Below are 9,202 nucleotides of genomic sequence, written 5' to 3' on the forward strand. Positions count from 1 at the left end.
TGGATTCCCACCCACCACGGCAGGCGGAGAAGGGTAGTCTGATAGGACTGCCTTCCGCAATTGGATGTGTTCTAGCTGTTTGGAGCCCATTCCAGCAGGGGTGAGCAGAAAGCAAATCAGGATCTATCGGTAGATCTGTTGAGTCTACAAAGATCCACAGATCAGCAAGGATTTTTGATTCCTGCTGCACTACTGCTGAAATGAAGAAAACCAGGGCAACCGAAGTGGCTTTTTGGCTGGAAGGACTTTGAGCTCCGTTCCGAGGGTCACTGGAGGACTGCCTACATTATTTAACTTTTCTATTTTGGAGAGATATAGAACAAAGTTTTCAAATCTGGGCTCACAAGGGGAAATGCTTGGTCTGATCTGGGTTTTGCTTGCATTGCATAAAGCACAATTTTATTGGCAGTGCCTGTCTGAACTCTTCAAGCAACGATACCTGCAGCCAATAATTTACCCTCTCAGAGGACTGCTAACTTTTTCTGATTATTAACTGTTATCCATGTGTTTTTATTGCTTTTACTGTGTTTTTATTAGAACTCAAAGCAAATCCCTGGAACTCAAAACTCTTCCATTCTGAGCAGAGGTCTTTGGCACCAGACTCCAGTTGATGGAGCTCAGGATTCCAGTGAAAAACAAAGATGATCCCATAAACATGAAAACCAGCAAGCCCATCACAGAGATCTACTTTAACAGAAGGTCAGAATCCTTCTTAGCCCTACTTGAAACAGGGCCAAAGAAATCAGCAAGATTAAGTGAAGACTAGCTGTGGTCTTCTGTGGTCCTACTCTGAGCATACATGGAATGCCACCCCCAAATATCAAAAACCACTCTAGTATACCTGCAGGTACTTTAAGCCTGGCCTTCCTTTGCTATCATTTCAGGGACTGTTTTTACCATTGTCACTCTGACTGCGGCATTCACTTTTTAATTAAATGTCTTTTCCACCAGCATAGGTTTTCACAATAAACAAAAGCAAATGGTTTTTCGATAGAGCTGTAGGTGAATCATCTAATGCTGTGTTTTTTTAATTGACCCAGTTTAATGGGACAGGAAATGAAGAAAGAGGTTCAAACCATGCCAACTACATTTATATCTCACCTGTCCTCCTAGAAGCTCCAAGTGGCATCAGGAGCTTTCCACCCACCTTTATTCTTGCAACAGTCTTGCGAGGTGGGTTCATCAGATATAGTGCAACTGTTCGCCCAGTGAGTTTGCTGGGTAAATGGGCTTTGAACAGTCATCTTTCCAGGCCAAAGATGGCCAACACCTCCAGTGGGCAACACTAAGTGCCCTAGTACAGCAGCGTGAATGAGAGAGGCAAAGAGGGGGCAGATACCTCATGCAGCCTCCATATTGCCCGAAGAGCCCTAGCAGCATCCTTGAGGACATCATGGCTGTTGTTTGAAGGTGCCCCCAAGCTGTCTCCAACGTATGGCAATGCTATGAAAGAAAGCCCTCCAAAGGATCCTGCCCATGGCAGCCTTGCTCAGCGCTTCAAGGCCGAGGTCCCTTGATGGAGCCCATCCCCCTCTGCTGGATCTTCTGCCTGGCAGGGTTGTCTTCTCCAACAACCAGGAGTGTTTCCTCCTCATCTTGTGCCCAGAGTCGGTCAGCCTCAGGTTTGCCCTTGTTGCCTCTAGGGAAAGCGCTGGCTTGGTTTGATCTAAGCCCTGCTCGTTCTCCTTCTGTCCATCCAGGGGAGAAATCACGGCTAGTTGGCTGGAATCGAGAATGGACAGGCGCTTATGACGGGGGGAGATTTCCCATAAGTGCCATTCGTTGTGCGCTTGGACTTTGGTGCAACAAGTCCGCTCTGCTCGCTCTACCGCATGCTCTGTGAGAGCCTGATGTCTTGAAACAATGGCAAATATCTTCCACACCAAAAAAAAAAACAACAACAACAACTCCTGGGGTTTGCCAAGTAAGTAAAAAAAATTACCTTCCGACTAATTAGGAGTGCATGGGGAAAATCATCAGATTTTGAGAAGCACAGCCAGTTGGCAGCGCATCCTCTGAGCTGGGGTGGGGGAGGCATATTTTTCAGCACATGATCATGTATAGCTACTGGCAAGCTGGCTGGATTATCATACTTAATTATCACTTCTGACAAGATGCATCAAGCATGTATTTTAAGATCTCACATAAGATAATATGCTGCCCCATTATGTCCCTTTCATTGCCTAAAATTAGCATGCAGAGGAAATGCTCAGGCTGCAGTCTGTGCGGAGAGTAATCTCAGGTCCGTGAGCCTCAGGGATGGGTGGAAGATGGGTAGTGAATGCTAGGAAGCGCCAGCTCTGGGATGAAGGCAGTGGTGGAGGTGGACAGAGAAGCAAGATGCTGGAAGGCCGAAGCAAAGGCTGAGGCAGGGACAAACAGCAGTCATTTTTGTTTTGTTTATTTTGCTTTTTAGTTCCTGCCTTTTTCTTTTTTTTAAAGAACTCAAAGCAGCTTAGATCATTTTCCTCCTCCTACTCTCAATCTTATCCCCACAACAACAACCCTGTGAGGTAGGTTGAGTTGAGAGTCTGTGACTAGTCATCCACTTGGCTCCATGGCTGAGCGGGGACTAGAACCTAGATTGCCTGAGTCCCAGGCCCGCATGCTTAACCACTGCACTACACTGCCTCTAAAAAATTAGACACTTCAATTGAGCCTGTACCAGCAAGGCATGGGGGGTCAAGAGATGAAAGGGGAGTTAGAAACAGGCAAAGGTGCTGCAGTGCCAGAGATGAAGGCAAAGTCAGGAACAGGTGAGGCCCAGGTTTCAGCAGAAGGTTCAGGTGCCTTTTAAGCTGACTACAGGCAGGAGCAAGTAGCTGTTTCTACTGCCTCCATGTTTGCAAGATCAGAGTAAAGCTACTGCCCTCCACAAGACAGGCAAGGATTGCTAAAATTACATCCAACAGGAGTCTTTCTTCAGCCCTTTGGAGCTAGTAAAGCACAGTTGGAGTATGGAGAAAGGGTTGCAGACACTCATAGAGTAATTTTCAGAACAAGGGTGGGGCTTGTACCCATTTCCCAGAAAGTCAACTGTTGAGGCAGGAAGAAAATTAACAAGTACAAGGCAGAGACGGGTAGAGTTCCAAAACTCAAAATGGGAAGCCCTTCCAATGCTTGAAGCGTGTTCTGCCATTGCTCCATTTCATTGCTGTGAAGTATTAAGTCGCCCCAATGTGTTTCAGAGGTAAGTACCTTCCGCTTCTTCCACATCCCAGAGACAAGCTGCAAAGATGCTAATTTAGGAGTAATTCATCTGACTAACATGGATCCTTTTCCCCAAACCTTCAACGTAGCTTGACAAGCACCTTTTACGACTAGATAATTCTAGATTGCATTATAAAATTACATGATGGTAATTTAAACATCAAATTATTTTTTTAAAAAAAGCACAAAGTATGCCAGCACTAGACAAGACATTTACAGAAATGCAGGCAGAGTTAAGAAGAGGATTTTATAAAGTTTAATGCAGTCCTTGCATGAGCTTTCCCATTCCCACTGCCTGGACGCTTTGCCAAATCTGTCCTGCTTGTTTTATTATGAAAGGACAAGGAATTTCGTAATCATTATACCATTCCAGCATCCCACCTTTCATCTCCAATGCAAGATATTTCCAAAGCAAGACAGGCTGATGCTGTGATGTAATGATGACTGTGGTCTTGCACACAGAAACCGCCCAGCTCAGTCTTCAGCATCTTCTAGTAAAGTATTTCCTAAAGGTTCAACTGCTTGCTCCTGGGGAGGAAAGCTATGGCAACTCTAGACAGCATACTAAAAAGCAGAGACATCACCCTGCCGACAAAAGTGCGTATAGTCAAGGCTGCGGTTTTCCCAGTTGCAATGTATGGCTGTGAAATCTGGACCATAAGGGAGGCTGAGCGCTGAAGAACTGAGGCCTTTGAATAGTGGTGCTGGAGGAGACTCCTGCGAGTCCCTTGGACCGCAAGGCGATCAAACCGGTCAGTCCTAGAGGAGATCAACCCTGACTGCTCTTTAGAAGGCCAGATCCTGAAGATGGAACTCAAATACTTTGGCCTCCTAATGAGAAGGAAGGACTCCCTGGAGAAGAGCCTAATGCTGGGAACAACTGATGGCAAAAGAAGAAGGGGACGGCAGAGGATGAGGTGGCCAGATGGAGTCACTGAAGCAGTTGGTGTGAGCTTAGGTGGACTCCAGGGGATGGTGGAGGACAGGAAGGCCTGGAGGAGTGTTGTCCACGGGTCCCGATGGGTGAAGCATGACTTTGCGACTAAACAAAAAAAGGTTCAACGGGGCTGCAAGACATCTTTCAGAAGATCCCTGCTTGTCTGCTCCTAAACCAGGGAACACTGCTCTGCTCCTTGACTGTAGCAGGAAGGAAGAATCAAAGCTGAGGAGACAGCAAGTAAGAATTTTGCTAGAAAAACAAGACAGGAAGGACCGAAGTTCCAAGCATGTCTACCCACCATCTCCAAGTCGAGTCCTGCCCCCGCACCCCAAAGTGTACACAAGAAACATATAACTGAGCCTTTCATATCCTGGTGACCTCCAGATTTTTGGATCTTCCTGTCCCATCGTCCTCACACAGCATAGCAAAAGTTCAGGAAAGCTGTGAGTTCCCTCCCTCTTGGAGGGAAACAGCTTAAGATGTAACGGTGCTATACAATAATGAAAAAAAAAGTCAGGAAGTAGAAGAAGCCTCGTTCCTTACAGAGCAGGTACCATCAGCTTTATGGTTGGCAAAGCTCAAGGAACTAGTCCATAGTGACTAAGCAAACTGTAAGAAAAGTAGCTTGAGCTTGTTCTTTGGCTTCTGCAACAGCATTTTCTGAGTTTCATTTTAGGAACATTTTTTTTTAATTCTCCTTTGTAAAAGGAGGGAACAAACCCGCACTTTATTTCTCTCAACTTTCCGTCTCTCTCTGCAAAAGGCTGAATACACAGGCGTATATGGCAAGGTGACAATATATCTAAGCATCGACCGCTCTTAACTCGCCTTATTAATCATTTATCAAAGTTTTTAGAAGAGCAGCTCTGGAGCTATTGATTTGGCACAGAAGAGCAGCCGCGAGCCCCCGAGGCACATGGGCTGCTTGCACAGAGAAAGTATTTTACATTCTGCTTTATTGACCGTGATGGAGACATCTAAATATCAACGCTTAGTTATATGAGCCTGCGTTGGCAAGGAATCTTCGGGGAAGAGTAAATGTATCGGGGAGGAAAGAAAGGGACAGGCCTCACCGCTGTCAGAGAAGAAAGATGGATTATAGTTCAGCCTATAACAACTAATTTGTTCCCTCTACCACCCCCACAAAAGCGGATGCTTTCTGTGAGCTGTGAGTGCTGCTTTGTTAACAAAACTCGTCCTTGTATAGGCACCCAATTCCTCCACCACCCCAGAGTTCCCCTTCCTCCGTTGTCTTTTCCTAGGTGGAATTATAAACTATAAACATTTGGGAAGTGACTTGGTCTCTTGGGCAAATTGGCATGCACTACAGAAACATACATTAGAAGTTTTTTAAAAAATCAATCCAGTAAAATTTCCAGCACAGGGGTATGTGTTGCTAGTTCCAGGTCAATACACATCAAGCCATTTTGTCCTGATCAATTGGTACAAGTCTAGGGATCGTATATCCAGTATCCAAAATATCCAAACAGGAGCCAGAATTAGCCCTTAAGGCAGAAGGAGGCACCTGCCGGGAGCTGGGACGCAAGGCTGCTTCTAAATTCACCAAGGGCTCCTGGCATCCCACTGAATGTGGCCAGAAAGTTTCCAGGAGCACCATTTTATTTAATCGACTTAACTGCTGGCCCAAGGGGAAACTGCTTAAAGCAATCAAGTAAGGCCTTCCCCTATGCATCCCTTTTGTATGAAAGCAAAGCTATTCCACTCCACCTTCACTTTATAGCCAAATAAACACACATGTTCATTAAGCCTTTAGAGGAACCCACGTTCAGAGAGATGCAGGAAATCAAGACACATAGCACTGGCCCTTAAAATGGCAGCACTAGCAAGACAGGCGGTCCACACCTTCCAAGTAGCTTCAGATCAGCGGCTCCTTTTCGAAGCAGCCCACGTTAAGAACTATTGATCTGCAAGGCACTGAAGTTTGCTCTTCCTCCTCCCCAAAGTCTTTGGCTGACACATCAAAAGTCAGCCGCACATCCAAATCAAGAGTTCTTTTAAAAAGGGAGCAGGAGAGAGACAAAGAAAAGATGCTGGTATATAAGGAAAATGCAATTATTGATTCCCACGGCATCAGAACGTTCATCAGCATTACAGGTCAGGCAACTCTGCCTCTTTGTGCTCAGCTTTGAGAACCCAGCACTTAAAACACATTCAAGTTCACCCCAAACTTGGGAGCAACATTTGTCTAAAAGATGGGCAGAGCAATCCAATGTAGAGGGCAGAAGGGGGGAGGGGCAGAGCAATTAGAGTTCCCCAGAATTAAAGCAGCAAGGAAGCAAAGCTGCTTGCAATTTGCCTTCTGCTTTGAATTGCATGGCATTTTGAGGGTGTTTAGGCTCCCACAGGTCCACATCTTCCTCCAACATTCCCCCAGAACCCCCCATTCTGGCTTCTACTGTCCACAAATACTAGACAGACATGCTGCTGTTGCACTGAGCAAGCCTCCGGCCACAGGTGGAGAGGGGATTCCCGGGGGCCCAGTCTGCACATCTAACCCACCTGAGATGCCCATGCCGCTTTTCCCACAACCACAATTTTGGAACCCCCGTATCTGCAAACTTCACTCTTCCTGAACAGAAGTTTCGCGATGTACAGAGAGAATACCGATCGGTTGAGGGCTGCCAGAGACCAAGGCGTGGCAGCAGGTTACACTTAGGAGCACCAAGATGCAGACACCTTACGCCAACAGATCAACCGAAGTCCAATCCGAATGCCAAGCCAATAGTGGGCAAGCACAAACCAGGAATCACGAGCCAGAAAGTACACAGAGGAAGGGGGTACCTTGCAGCAGGAGCAGGCATGGGCGCCAGGTCCAGGAGCAGGTGCAGGTGCAGGGCAGAGAGTTCTCAGCAGGGTCCGGGAGCAGAAGCCAGCGGAAGTCCAAAGCACAGGGCTTGCGTCCAAGGATTCAAATAGCAACAGAAAGCACCACAAGAACGCAGGAGACCTTCGCCGCTGAGGCAGCTTCTAAAAGGAAGAGCTGGTTCTTACACAGCTCTTCTCTCAGTGCTCCCAGGTGATGCTCGTTAGAGCCCCAATAGCTCCAGCAGGCAGTGGTCCAATCCTGCAACTACCAGGACTGTTCTTCCGGCCTTTGGCCAGAAGGAGCCCCAAAGCTGCCTCAAATCCTGACAAGGGAGAGTTTGGTAGTTTCCGGGCATTTTTGCACATTTTGCTGACCCATTTTAGATGGTTGAAATTCCTCTCCTAAAGTTGAGTTACTAGCAGTAGGAGGCTGAAGTTAAAATCCGCAGATGGTTCTGAAATTTTGGCTGGTCTCCCTTTGCCCCTTTCCACCACGGAGGGAAGGCCCCCAAGAGCTTCTCCAAAACTGAATGGGCCCCAGGGCTGAATGAGGTTCAACACCTCCGCCAAACATCTCTCCCCAGGAACATACAATTGCTTTTAAACCAAGGGAAACAAATATCTGCATTTTTTGAGTATGATGGACTTGCAGTAGGAGAAAGTGGGGTCAGTGCAGCTTAAAAGAGCAATAGGTATGTTGTTGTTGTTATAATAATATGCATTATATTTTATATATAACTAGCAGTGACTGAGCTAGAAAGGGGCTTTGGGAGTAGTGGTGGGCAGCTCAGTCAAAGGCAGAAATAAATTCCAGACTCCACCAACACAATAGGACACAATACCATCAGACAAACACAACAGAACAGTTCTCTACCCACCTATATATCCAGGGATTTTTTGACAGGCGTATTTCTATTTCTAGCAGTTAAAAAAGCACAGACCACAATCTCGCAGCAAGCTGTTAAAAGGATTTTAGCACGTTTGGGAAGCCATAGTACCGGTTTTATGGATGCTGATTTTGCCACTGATAAAACATGAATGTAAGAAGAGAAATGGGATCCATTATAAGATGTTGCCATGTGCCCTGTCCTCACCGTAGGGGTTCCATTCCCTCCACACAGGACTGTATTCTCCAATTAACACATTATGTTCCACTCAGGTAGAACCAGTGTGATGTAAATGGGTAAAAGTGAGGGACTGGGACTTGGCAGGTCCGGGTTCGAGTCCCTGCTCAGCCATGGGTGGCTCTGGGCCAGTCACAGACTCTCAGCCCAGCCTACCCCACAGGGCTGTTGTGGTGGTGGGGATAAGACAGAAGTGGGTCAGCTGCCTTAAGTTCCTTGGAAGGAAAAAAGGTGGGGTAGAAATATAAACAATCGATCGGTCCTCCCGAGACTGCCTGAGGAGTATTTCGGCCTCCCTGCCTGCGCTTTGGCAAACCTCGGCCACCATTTGGGCTACAGTCCTGTTAGCACTCATGCAATGAAAAATACTTTCAGGAGGGACAGTGCTTTATCTAGCACTTCCAATGCAATCTCAACAACAACAGCCCTGTAAGGAAGTCAGCAATAACCTCTCATTTCCAGAGAAGGGGGAAATGGGACCAAACCAGGAATGGCTTCCCAAACAAAGGCCAATCTTGGACCTTCCTGGGTTTGTTGGGAAGATAAAAATGGAGAGCTAGGTAAGCCTAGTTTCTCAGAGGAAGGAAAAAAGACAGGATTTAAATGCAATGCCATGACAAATATTTTAGCTTCAATCTCTTACTGCTGGTAACTAAACTTTAGGAAAGGCATTTCAACCTCTTAAATGCAATTGATGGTGTGAAAGCCTGGAGACCAGCAAATGTCACTCCAGAGTCCTTGACAGAGCTGTGCACTTCCTGTACACTGAGAAATCTCTGTTCAGGAATATGGAAAGGTTGCAAATTTGGGGCTCCCAAAATGTCTGCCTCGGGCAAGGGCTCCGGAATCCATCCCTCTCCCTCTCCCAAAGTCAGAGAGAAAGATTCTGCCCACCCATTTCAAATTCCACCAAAGTACATTTCAAGTTACCTGAGACCATCTCAAGAACAAGTGCTTTCTACACTAGAACATAAAATCACACACTTTCCTAACACTCTTCACAAATCAAAGCACCACTAATGCAATCCGTAAATTGAAGCAACGCTCTTAACAGTGAATAATATTTTTCAAGGACCAATCACATTTCCAACCCACCCCCAAA

Source organism: Varanus komodoensis, unplaced genomic scaffold (assembly GCF_004798865.1).
Source record: "Varanus komodoensis strain SLA01 unplaced genomic scaffold, ASM479886v1 scaffold19, whole genome shotgun sequence".
Taxonomy (NCBI): Eukaryota; Metazoa; Chordata; class Lepidosauria; order Squamata; family Varanidae; genus Varanus; species Varanus komodoensis.